The sequence below is a fragment of the Aquarana catesbeiana genome, linkage group LG01 (genome assembly GCF_042186555.1).
Source record: "Aquarana catesbeiana isolate 2022-GZ linkage group LG01, ASM4218655v1, whole genome shotgun sequence".
NCBI classification, from domain to species: Eukaryota; Metazoa; Chordata; class Amphibia; order Anura; family Ranidae; genus Aquarana; species Aquarana catesbeiana.
This window is the reverse complement of record NC_133324.1, coordinates 583673811-583687451: the sequence shown is the minus strand read 5'-3', so window position 1 is coordinate 583687451 and position 13641 is coordinate 583673811. Positions and strand designations below refer to the sequence as shown.

The 13641-nt window shown below is 43.9% G+C and overlaps 1 protein-coding gene across 1 annotated transcript in view; it reads right to left on the bottom strand.

The window, feature by feature from the left end:
* The window catches only part of PRKG2 (protein kinase cGMP-dependent 2), a 160652-nt gene that overhangs the window by 89737 nt on the left and 57274 nt on the right, over positions 1–13641 (bottom strand). The gene's annotated exons all lie outside the window — the stretch shown is intronic.

Below are 13641 nucleotides of genomic sequence, written 5' to 3'. Positions count from 1 at the left end.
TTTAAATACAGATAAAACAGAAGGGAGGTAACCATGATATTAGAAAGTGCACCCTTGGTGCTTATACTGTGGTGAGAATACTTCGGTACCTTCGGTGTTAGAGAGAATGGTTAACCACCTTGTTCCTCGGACTTTATGTATATGGAGAGTCAGGCTCGAGTGTCTCTGGTGGGAGATTTAGGCATATTAGGTCTGTCATATGAAGGGGTAGAGCCTCAGATTTATTAAGCGTAGGTGAAAGGGTGGGAGGGGGTTGAGGGAAAAGGGAAGGGTAAGGGGTTGAGGGGGAGATGCAGAGTCAAGTAGAGGGGAGTGTTGGGGAAAGGGGGAAGAGAAAGGAAAGTGATAGATAAAAAAGGGAGGGGGGGGCCGCTCCCCGCCCCAGACCCCACGGTCGCGACCAGGGGACAATTAAGAGTTTGAACTTTAGACTAGGGAAGGCAGGGATATCAAAACGGAAAGAAGGATCTATAGTAGTCGGTGGTTTTAAAATGTATCCAGCAAACCCATATGACGGTAAATTTCTGTATGCGATCTTGGGAGATATAAATCAGTTCTTCCATCTCCTCGATTTTTGCAATCCTATTTAGCCATTCCTTAATGGTAGGGGGAGTAGTTGAGCGCCAATGTGCAGGAAACATAATCTAGCAGCGTTCACCATATGCATTGCTAATGATTTATGGTAGGCTTTTTTGGACAGGGTTGTGTGATGGAGGAGATATTGGGCCGGGTTAAAGTCTAGGGAGTAGGTTGTTACACGTGTAATAATGGAATGAACCTCTTTCCATAATGATTGGAGTATTGGGATGTTTCCTGTATCCTTGTTACATCTCCAACAGATGTTTGTGATGGAGGGAGCGAAAATTGGTGTAAACGTGCCGGGGTTCTGTACCATTTCGTGGCTATTTTGTAACCATTCTCTTGTATTGCTACATTCAATGATCCCTTGTGGGCATATGTGAGGATAGATTCCTATTCATCATCAGTGAAATTGATTTGTAGGTCCTTCCCCCAAGAAATTCGTGAGGGTTCTGTCTGTGGGAGTTGCGAGTTGTCCTGAAGGAAGGAGTAAATCATGGAGATCAGTGTCTGTGTGGATTAGTCTGGGAATACATTGTTTCGAATGGGGTGAGTGGTCTTGTCCAGATGTAATTTGCATTAGTCATTATAAAAAAGTGTCTTAGCTGTCGATAGGACCAAAAGGGGAAGTCTTTCGTGCGAGAAATTAATTTTAAGTCCTTATATGTACGTATCCGCCCGTCAACAAAGAAGTGCCTAGTGTGAATATCATCATATGGCCACTCTTGTAGTAAGAAAGTATTCGATTCTCCAGGGGGAAAATCTGGATTTGCTCTAAGAGGGGTCAGTGGTCCTGGTGTTGAGGATATTTGGTATAAATTCTTGGCTATGGAAAAAGCTTGCAGTGAGGGGTAGATGAGTGGATGTGTCTTAACCTCTTGGATGTAGTATTTCGTTTGGATCCAAGTCAGGGTGCATAAAGGTATATTGCTAAAGGAATTTTCCAATATGGTCCATATCTTACCTATCTTATGAGTTTTCCAGTTTACCACTCTAGTAAGGTGACATGCTAAATAGTACTTATACAGGTCTGGTAAGGCAATCCCCCCTTTCGTTTTAGTGCATGTCAGCTTCATGTATTTGATGCATGGGGAGTTATTTTTCCAGATGAATTTTGAACAAGCTTTTTTGTAGGACATAAAGAAAGATGGGGGCAATTGAATTGGAATCGTCTGCATAAGATACAGAAGGTGGGGTAGAACTATCATCTTTATCAATGCCGAACGCCCAAACCAGGAAACATTTAGGGTGGCCCAGTTTTTAAGATCTGTCTGGATTTTCGTCAAGGTTTTTAGAAAGTTGTGGTCGTAGAGGTCTGTTAGACGACTAGGAATTCTTATGCCCAGGTAGGTAATAGCGTCGCTTTTCCACTGAAATGGGAACGAGGACATGCAGTGAGTGACCTCTTGTGATGGAAGAGAGACATTCAGGGCCAGGGATTTAGAGTAATTAATTTTGAAGTTGGACAATATTCCAAAATGTTTAATGTCTTTCAAAAGGTTGGGAAGAGATGTGTGGGGAGCTTGTAGTGAATATAGGATGTCGTCCGCGAAGGCGGCTACTTTAAATTCTCTGCGATTGATAGAGATACCCTGAATATCGGGATTGGCCCTTAATCTATTAAGAAGGGGTTCCAGAGTCAGGACAAAGATCAAGGGGGATAAAGGGCACCCCTGACGAGTACCGTTGCTGATGTGGAAGGCGTTCGACAGGAGGCGATTTGCTCTAACCCTCTCTGTTGGATTGGTGTATAGAGCATTAATATGTGCAAACATGTGTGGTAGAAGGCCAATGCCTTTGAGTACTTCTTGCATGTAATCCCAGGCCACCCTGTCAAACGCCTTCTCAGCATCTAGAGATAGCAGAAAGCCCTTAGTATTAGATGCAGTAAGCCAATGGTGAAAGTTCAGGGTGCGGATGGTATTGTCTCTTGCCTCCCTGCCTGGAACAAAACCTACTTGGTCAGGCAAGACTAGGTCTGGGATAAGGGGTAGTAGTCTATTTGTGATGATTTTAGCATATAACTTGATGTCCACATTGAGCAACAATATGGGTCTGTAGTTGGAAACAAGCACTGGATCTTTATCTGTTTTGGGTATTACTGCTATCTGGGCTTCTAACATATGACCTGTTGGAACGAGTGGGTTTGAAAGGTAGTTGAATGCTGACAACATTTTGGGCGCTAACAACTCTAAAAAGGTTTTGTAGTATTTTAGAGGTAGTCCATCTGGGCCTGGGCTTTTACCAACTTTCATTTGCTTAATAGCAATATTGAGTTCTTCTATGGTCAGTGGGTGTTCTAAGGCTTCGGCTCGTTGAGATGTAATTGGTTTGGGACAATATTGGATCAGGAAATCCCGAATTTGTGAGGACCGTCATGAGCGGAAGGAGAATCTGGTGCATTTTGTGGTAAGTTATACAGCTTAGAGTAAAACTCCTCAAAGTGCTTGGCTATATCCTCATTTTTAGAAAGAAGTGTGCTTTGGGCAGTGCGAAGGTAGTGAATAGTAGAGGATGTTTTAGCTGCCTGAATTGTGCGTGCAAGCAGTCTCCCACTTTTGTTGCCATGTTCATAGAACACTTTCTGTCCGAGGATGTATCTTCGCCTAGTGCATTTCCCTAGTTCGTCCAATAAAGAGTATCTTGCGTGTGTGAGGGCCTGTAATGTAGATTGGGAGACGGACTGTTTGTGGGATGTTTCAAGTCTGTGGATTGTTGTGATGAGGGCCGTGATCTGTTCCTGGTGTCTCTTTTTTTCTGGCTTCGCTAAGGCTATGAGTTTTCCTCTTAGAACGCACTTATGTGCTTCCCAGAGAGTGATAGGAGTGATACCCGGGGTTGAATTTTCCTGGAAATATAGTTGAATTCGGGCATTTAGTTGCCAGATTGTTTCAGGATCTTTTAGGAGGGACGGATTCAACCTCCAAGTTTTGGTGATTTTTTGTGAGTCTGGAAATGTAAGGGTTATCGTGATGGGGTGGTGGTCGGACAAGAACATGGGCTCTATTGTGGCTTGCGAAAGAGATGAGAGATCAGTTTGGGATAAAAATATGTAATCAATTCTTGAGTATTTCTAGTGTGGAGGGGAAAAGTACATGTAATCTCTATCTGTCGGGTACATGGTGCGCCAGGTGTTGTGTAAGGTAAGGTTGTGTAGTTGGAGTTTGATCTGTTTTAAGGCCCGGTATGGGAGTGTGGAAGTGCCTGTAGAGGAGTCAAGGCAAGGATTCAGTAGGACATTGAAGTCTCCTCCTAATATCAGTATGCCCGCTTGGAAGGAGGAAAGTAGGTCACAAATTTTCTGGAAAAAGGTTACATGGTGATCATTTGGGCAGTAGATATTTGCTACTGTGATGGGTTTGGACGCGTACGTGCCTTTAATGAAGATGTACCTGCCTTCCTGATCGATCAGCGAATCAGACAATTGAAAGTCTGCATTTTTGGAAATGAGTATGGAGACTCCTTTTGTCTTAGAAGATGGGTTTGTGGAATGTAGGGCCTGCTTGTATATATGATTTGTCAATTTAGGTATGGCTTTGGCACGGAAATGCGTTTCCTGCAATAATAGGAAGTGGGCTTTATGTTTCGTTAGCTCTGAGAGAATTTGAGATCTCTTTTCAGGGAGGTTTAGGCCTCTCATATTGAGTGACAGGCATTTAAGCGAGAGTTGTCGTTTGCTAGTGGCTTCCTTCTGCATGATATGTGGGTAGTAAGTCTTGAAGTAAGTTTTAAGTGAGTGCTGTTAGTGCACTCCAATAATTCTTATCTGGTTGAGAAGGTCCCCAAAAGCGAGTGTGGGGAGCGGGACGGAGGAGGGCCCCCCCCCCTGTGAAAGTGAAACAAGAGAGGAGCGGATAAGAGAGGGAAAGAAGGGAAGGAGGGAGAAGGAGGGGGGTAGATGCTTGGGTAGGGTTAGTTTTGTACGCGGGGAAAGGGTATACCAGTTAGTGAACTGGGTAAATCTGTTACCAGAGGTGGTCGTAGGCGTGCCTATCCACCTAGTGAGAATTCCGGGTTGGTAGCTCTAGTCCGTGTGGACAGCTATGTGGGGTTAGTAAACCTGAACAGGGGTGAGAGCTGTAGCACTGGCAAGGACGTATAGAGATATGTCTCAGCGACAAGGAGTGTAGGAGAGCTACATTTGCCTAAGTTTTGTAAGTTATAAGGGCATTGTGTGAAAGGTATGGGGTATGATCAGACCCCCATATATGTAGTGGTCGGTCCCTAGCGACTAGGAGACTGGAGAAGGTCCTTGGAACTCTGTTAACAGAGAGTAACTGAACAAATTAAACAAAACAAAACAACACAACCAGAACTACACGGTGCAGTACATCCTTCCAGCAAGGTGCGGCATTGTGTAAATATGGGAGTGGTAGATAACTGTACCGCAAAAAGATTTTTTTTTGTTTTTTTTCTTTTTCCAAAACCAAGACTCAGTTATGCCTACTCTTTGATGAGATGAGAAAACTAACATGTCTAGGGCGGAACCTTTACTGCACCTCTATATGGGCTATTCAATCCCTTAAAATGATTGTTTGACCCGTAGTGCAGTAAACATTGTGTCCTGGGGACCGAGTCATCCGGGCTTATGGTTAAAGTGAGCAGGTTGCCTGTAGCTATCATAATGCGAGTAGTTCTAGCTCCCTTTTGTATCAGATGGTAGTATTCTGAGCTTATGGAGCTTATTTGGTGACCCTCTGAGACTACATGAGTATTCAATAGGTATGCTAACCGATATTCTAAGAGGGTGATCAAACCGAGTTGGGAGAGTGATCTCCAGCGGCATGTGTGTGGTTGGAAGCAAGCAATACCTGAATAAAGGATGAATAGGCTACGTATACATGAGTCCATGGAAAACATCTCGCTCTTCCTGTAGCAGGCATGAAGTGGAAAGTCTCAGGGGTTCCCGATTTCCAAGGTCAGAGTCTGCAAAGTGCGATGTCTGGGAGAAGTCCTGAGATATGTCGGGTTCGACTGAGTTCGGTATTCAAGAAGAGTTGAACCAAGCAAAGAAGGATGGACCGTTGCTGGAAGGAAAATCAAAATTAGTATTGACCGTGTGTATACATGGTGGACTACCTAGGAGTATATCACGCCATCGGGATGTTCCGACGTGGAGTGTCAGGTGGCCCAGGGCTGCATGCAGGCATGTCTCGGCGTGATAGGCGATCTCCAGGAGATGTGGGATCTAGCCTGCGGCGTCTCGAGTGTTGCCTTTGAGCTTTGGGGGAAGAGTTATTGGAGACTGGTTTCCACGGCTCTATGGGGAAATAGAATGAATACCATTCCGGGAGATCCACCAGGGGTATATCCAGTTGCTCGCAAAAGTTGGGCAGGTCTTCCGGGGTCCTAAGCAATGCTGTGTGACCTCTGGTAGATGCAGAAAGACAGAAGGGAAATTTCCATCTGTACTGGATGTTGCGAGAGCAAAGCACTTCCAGTAGGGGGCGTAGGGTACGTCTATTCTGCAGCGTGATTTGTGACAAGTCCTGGAATAATTTCACCTCAGTTCCATTAAATATTATGCGGCCCTTTTCTCTCGCTTTTCTAAGGATTTCCTCTTTGAGGGGAAAGTTAACGATGCAGCATATAATGTCTCTGGGTGGTTCAGAGTCTCGGGGAGGAGGTCTCAGGGCTCGGTGTAAGCGCTCTATCTCTATGGGGGAGTCTGCTGGGCGATCAAGCAAGTCATTAAAGATGGCGCATACTGTGTGAGGAAGTGCGGCCTGATCAATCCCCTCCGAGACCCCCCTCACCCGTGTGTTATGTCTGTGGCCTCTGTTGTCTAAGTCTTCCACCTGTCTATGTAACTCAAACATATGTGGAAGTGGAGATCGTATGTTTTTTGTACTTGCCTGATGGCTGAGGCTTGCAATCTGGCGTTCTCCTCCACATCATTGATCCGGTGATTCATTGCATGAATGTCCTCCTTTAGGTCGGAGATTGCGGACATCATGGTGTGTTTGATGTCTATAGCGACCTTTTGGAGGTCTTTTTGGAGGTCAAGCAGGCTTGGGTGTGGAGCGCTGGGGTCGCCGCCGTCCATTAGCGGGTCTGTGATGCTCCTAATCGAGTCCGGGGATGAGGCCTGTGTAGCGTGTGCGGCCTGCGATGTGGCCTGCGTAGCCTCTAGTAGTACTGCCTGGCGGGTCCGAAAAATGTCCGTAATGCTACCGCTAAGCTGCGGTGTGGGCTCCTTTTGTGTGCGGGGTGTGGAGGTGCTCCTGTTAGACTTTCCCATCGCGGGTTCGTGGTTCAAATACCCCAATATCAGCTTCTTTCATCCTCACTGTGCAGGAGCTGTCTCTTCAAGCAGCCATCACGGGTCCCGTCCAGGTCACGCCCCCAAGTAATAGCTTTTTAACACAACTGGTCACAGAAGGTTATATTAACTATAAGATTCATTTTTTTAGTATCGACTCTTAGATTTTGAAGCAAAGTTCTTTCAAATTGACATGATTTTTTTTTATTGTAGAATGGTGTTAATATCTGAATTGCCAAATTCATGTTTTTTCAACTTATTGGAAGTTATTTACGAAAGGCAAATCCACTTTGCACTGCAAGTGCACTTCCAAGTGCACTTGCAGTGCACTTGGAAGTGCAGTCACTCTAAATCCAAGGGGTAGATCTGAAATTAGTGGAATCTCTTCTTATTTTATCATCCAATCATATGCAAGCTAAAATGCTGTTTTTTATTTTCCTTGCATGTCCCCCTCGGATCTACAGCGACTTTACTTCTAAGTGCACTTGCAGTGCAAAGTGGATTTTCCTTTAGTAAATAACCCCCATTGTATTTCATATAACATTAAAGTTCATGAAATTTAAGCTGGACTTTTGTTATCTCTCTTAAAAGTCATGTGTCCCGTAGCTTTCTCCTGCTTCATTCTTCTGTTATCAGCATGATAACTTCTGACAAGTTCTCCGTCACATACAGGGCTTTTTTTCTCAGAGAATAGGTGCAGGAACTCCCTCCTTCCGAGTCACCTCTTGTGTCCACACCTACCCACCTCCGAGCACCATTCCTTGGTTCCACCCCTACCCACCTCCGAGCACCATTCCTTGGTTCCACCCCTACCCACCTCCGAGCACCATTCCTTGGTTCCACCCCTAGCCACCTCCGAGCATCATTCCTTGGTTCCACTCCCTACCTACCTCCAAGCACCATTCCTTGGTTCCACACCCTACCCGTCTCTGAGCATCGTTCCTTGGTTCCACCCCCTACCCACCTCTCAGTAATGGATACAGAATCAAGTATCAATTTGTGGTGCTAAGTAATTTGTATGTAATTTGTTAATGATAAGAAAAAAAATAGATCCCCTGTAGCCAGTAACAAAGGAGTACCCCCAGCAACAATAGACTCTGAACAGCTAGCAACAATAGACCTCTCCCTCAACAGTAGATGTCTCCCAGAAATGATTGTCTCCCAGTAGCATTAGAGTCCCCCAGCAACAATAGATCCCCCACCAGCGACAACTGACCTCCCCAGCAACAACAGACTCACCCCTGTAAAAATAGATCCCCTCCAGCAACAATAGATCCCCCAGCAGCCAACATCAATAGACCCTCCAGTACACCCCAGCACCCCTTGCCATTACATACATTCAGAGCTCCCGCGTTCCTGCTGAAAAAAAGCCCTGGTCACATATAATAAAGCCTGAGTTTTGTGTTGGGGAGGATGCTATAAATAGAATAGCACAGAGCTGAATGATTCAATGAACAGATCTGAAAGTCTCTACCTATGAGGAGAGGGGGTGTGTGCCTTTACTCCAATCAGCTGTCTTAGCTGTATGGCCAGGCTTCACTGTAGTGCTGACCAGGAAGAGAAAATCACCTAACACGATGTGCACTTTCTAGAGAATACAGTGGATATAAAAAGTCTACACACCCCTGTTCAAATGTCAGGTTTCTGTGATGTAAAAAAATAAGACAAAGTCACGATCACCGCCGGGCTCCCCCGATCGCTCAGGGCACACGGAGAACCGGGATCTGTGTGTGTAAACACACAGATCCCGGTTCTCTGAGGGGAGAAGTGACAGATCGTCTGTTCATTCAAAGTATGAACAGCGATCTATCTCTTCCCCTACACTGTCCACTCCCCCCTTCAGTTATAACACACACTAGGACACACTTAACCCCTTCACCGCCCCCTAGTAGTTAACCCCTTCACTGCCAGTGAAATTTTTACAGTAATCAATGCATTTTTATCGCACTGATCGCTGTATTAATGCCAATGGTCCCAAAAATGTGTCAAATTGTCCGATGTGTCCACCATAATGTCAAAGTCCCATTAAAAATTGCAGATCGCCGCCATTACTAGTAAGAAAAAATTAATAATAAAAATGGCATAAAACTATCCCCTATTTTGTAGACGCTATAACTTTTGCGCAAACCAATTAATATACGCTTATTGCGATTTTTTTTACCAAAAATTTGTGGAAGAATACATATCGGCCTAAACTGAGGAAAAAAATAATTTTTTTTTAAATATTTTTGGGGGATACTTATTATAGCAAAATGTTAAAAATAATCTGTTTTTTTCAAAATTGACGCTTTTTTTGTTTATAGCGCAAAAAATTAAAACCGCAGAGGTGATCAATTACCACCAAAAGAAAGCTCTAGTTGTGGGAAAAAAAAGACGTCAATTTTGTTTGGGTGCAACGTCGCACGACTGTGCAGTTGTCAGTTAAAGTGACACAGTGCCGAATCGCAAAAAGTGCTCTGGTCAGGAAGGGGGTAAAATCTTTCGGGGCTGAAGCGGTTAAAGCGCCTATGATTAACCCTAATATAAAGTTCAGCTGTTCTAGTAGGTCTTCCCTAACATTTTCTTAGTCGCATCCTACAGCAAAAGCCATGGTCCGCAGAGAGCTTCCAAAGCATCAGAGGGATCTCATTGTTAAAATGTATCAGTCAGGAGAAGGGTACAAAAGATTTTCCAAGGCATTAGATATACCATGGAACACATTGAAGACAGTCATTATCAATTGGAGAAATTGTGGCATAACAGTGACATTACCAAGAACTGGATTACCCTCCAAAATTGATGAAAAGATGAGAAGAAAACTGGCCAGGGAGGCTGCCAAGAGGCCTACAGAAACATTAAAGGTGCTGCAGGAATATCTGGCAAGTACTGGCTGTGTTGTACATGTGACAACAATCTCCTGTATTCTTCATATGTCTGGGCTATGGGGAAGAGTGGCAAGATGAAAGTCTTTTCTTACCAAGAAAAACACCCAAGCTTGGCTAAACTTTACAAAAACACATCTAAAGTCTCCCAAAGCATGTGGGAAAATGTGTTATGGTCTGATGAAACCAAGGTTGAACTTTTTGGCCAAAGTTCCAAAAGATAAGTTTGGAGCAAAAACAGCATTGCACATCACCAAAAGAACACCATACCCACCGTGAAGCATGGTGGTGGCATCATGCTTTGGGGCTGTTTTTCTTCAGCTGGAACAGGGGCCTTAGTCAAAGTAGAGGGAACTATGAACCGTTCCAAATACCAGTCAATATGGGCACAAAACCTTCAGGCTTCTGCTAGAAAGCTGAATATGAAGAGGAACTTCATCTTTCAGCAGGACAACGACCCAAAGCATACATCCAAATCAACAAAGGAATGGCTTCACCAGAAGAAGATTAAAGTTTTGTAACGGCCCAGCCAGAGCCCAGACCTGAATCCCATTGAAAATCTGTGGGGTGATCTGAATAGGGCTGTGCACAGGAGATGCCCTCGCAATCTGACAGATTTGGAGTGTTTTTGCAAAGAAGAGTGGGCAAATATTGCCAAGTCAAGATTGGCCATGTTCATATCCAAAAAGACTGAGTGCTGTAATAAAACCAAAAGGTGCTTCAACAAAGTATTAGTTTAAGGGTGTGCATACTTATGCAACCATATTATTTTAGGTTTTTATTTTTACTTCCCTCAAAGATTTCAGTTTGTTGTTCAACTGAGTTGTACAGTTTATAGGTCACATTAAAGGTGGAAAAAGTTCTGAAATTAACTATAGCATGATATGACACATATAGAGCAAATGCACACCATGAATATTGATTCTAAAAAAAGTTCTGAAATTATTTACCTTTGTCTCATTTTTTTACATCACAGAAACCTGACATTTTAACAGGGGTGTGTAGACTTTTTATATCCACTGTATAGTAAGTTGAAGACAGCAGATATACATGTATTACTTATGTAGGGAGATTTGGTATATGTGAGGGTTTACATCCACTTTAAGTACTAGCATGCAACTTTTTAGGTTTAGCACTAGCATTCTTAAGTATGATAAAATAATTGATAAGATAATATAATTGGACAGATAGTAAATAATGATGAAGATGGTACTTACTGAAGGGAATGATTTTCTCTAAAGCCCAGATGAAGTTAAATGTAAAATCATGAATCTAAATTGAGGATACAGGGCCTCTATTAATAAAATTTACTGTCACTTCCTGTCCTGCTAACAATAGCAGCACCAGACAGGAAGTGAAAGAAACTCTGCAACAAAGACTCAGACAGAAACAAAAATCTGACAGATGTCCAACTCTTCCCATTTTTATTTTTGTCTTTTGTTGATTTTTTGAAATATACCCTTTTTTCTGCTTGGTAAAGGTTGTCTAGCAACCAGTGACATAAGGAGAGAGAGGCCCACCATTCATTGTGGAGGAGGATTTAACTTCCTCCTTCTCCGCTAGCTCCACCTACCTCCTCCCTGTATGTTCCCCTCAGCAAATGTAAGGAGCGGCCGCTATCAGAAAAGGACTCTGTTGTTTCCTGCCTATTCCCCCAGAAAAACAGCATGAGATTGGAGCGGCTGTGTGTGTGGAGAGAGAGCAGCTGCGGGCTTTTCTCTATCCCCCCCTCTCCTCCTCATGCTGCTGTTCCCAGGACATCCTCCCACTATGTTTCTTCCCCCTTTTCCTCCCATTGGCCAGGGAAAAAAACAAAAAGGAGAAAAGAGGATTATGGGACATGTAGTCCCAATAACTGGCTGGCCCATTGCAATTCTAGGGGGGGAAACTACAGCCTCTAGCATGTCTAGCTGAAGGGGAGGGAGAGAGCCAGGCTATGAGTGACATGCTGCATCTGGTGACAGGCATTGGTGACAAGTGACAGGCTGCATCTAGTGACAGGCATTGGTGACAAGTGACAGGCTGCATCTAGTGACAGGCATTGGTGACAAGTGACAGGCTGCATTTGGTGACATGTATTGGTGACAAGTGACAGGCTGCATCTGGTGACAGGCAATGGTGACAAGTGACAGGCTGCATCTGAAGACAGGTATTGGTGACAAGTGACAGGCTGCATCTGGTGACAGGCAATGATGACAAATGACAGGCTGTATCTGGTGACAGGCAATGGTGACAAATGACAGACTGCATCTGGTGACAGGTATTGGTGACAAGTGACAGGCTGTATCTGGTGACAGGCAATGGTGACAAGTGACAGGCTGTATCTGGCAATGGTGACAAGTGACAGAATACATCTTGTGACAGGCATTGGTGACAAGTGACATGCTGCATCTGGTGACAAGCATTGTTGACAAGTGACACGCTGCATCTGGTGACAGGCATTGGTGACAAGTGACAGGCTGCATCTGGTGACAGGCAATGGTGACAAGTGACAAGCTGCATCTGGTGACAGGCAATAGTGACAAGTTACAGGCTACATCTTGTGACAGGCATTGGTGACAAGTGACACGCATCTGGTGACAGGCATTGGTGATAAGTAACATGCTGCAACTGGTGACAGGCATTGATGACAAGTAACAGGCTGTATCTGGTGACAGGCAATGGTGACAAGTGACAGGCTGCATCTGGTGACAGGCATTGGTGAGTGGCATTGATTCTGTCACTTCCCGGGTGGGCAAGTATATAGACTATTTTCTCCAACCTCTTGTGCAACTGATGCCCTCATATATAAAGGACACCAGACATGTGATTCAATTGCTGTCCCAACTGAAACCTAATGATCACATGTGGTTGGTGACAGCCAATGACGCATCATTGTACACCATTATTCCACATAACTTGGGGCTTTCAGCCGTTAAATATTATTTGAATACTTCTTCAGAAATACCTCAACTCCAACAGGAATATATTATGGATCTGCTGGAATTTGCTGCAGACCATAATTATTTCTGGTTTGACCATGGCTACTATCGTCAACAACGGGGTGTAGCCATGGGCGCCAAATATGTCCCAAGTTTGGCTAACCTCTTTATGGCCAAATGGGAGGAGGACGTCATCTATAATGACCGTAACCCACATCTTGCGTTCTGGGCGAGGTACATAGATGACGTCCTCCTCCTATGGGATGGTACCATATCCCAAGTTGACGAGTTTTTCTCCTCTATCAATGACAACCAGAGAGGAATCAGGTATGTCCATGAAGCAAGTCAGGAAAGGATTAACTTCTTAGACCTGACTATCATAAAAGAGGGTGATGGATTCAAGACGATCACATATTTCAAACAAACAGATCGTAATGCTTTTATACCTCTGGACAGCTGTCATAATGACTCTTGGTTAAAGTCTATACCAAAGAGCCAATTTGTTAGAATGAGACGTAATTGCTCACAAATGGAGGATTACAGGTGTCAAGCCGACATCTTGAAAAATAGATTACACGAAAAGGGTTATGATTTGCACACATTGGAGGCTACCATAGAGGAAGTTGCAAAAATTGATAGATCTACTCTATTGGATGTAGGCCCCATGAAAAAAAGAGAAGGACCTTCTATACCTTTTATCACAGCATATTCAACTCAACACCATTTAATAAAGAAAATTATACGTAAACATTGGCACCTATTGGGCAATGATAGAATTATTAACACCTTTTTACCGGACAACTCTCAGGCAATTTTCAGAGGGGTTCCTTCCCTTAGAGATAGGATAGCCCCTAACGTAGTTGATCCACCTAGTAAAAGGCTGTCTTTTTTCCAGAATCTCTCTGGGTACCATCAATGTCGCAGATGTCAAATCTGCACGTTAAATAGAAGCAAAACTAAGAGAACAGAGTCTTTCATTTCAACTAGCACCTCCAAAGAACATAAACTAGAACCATTT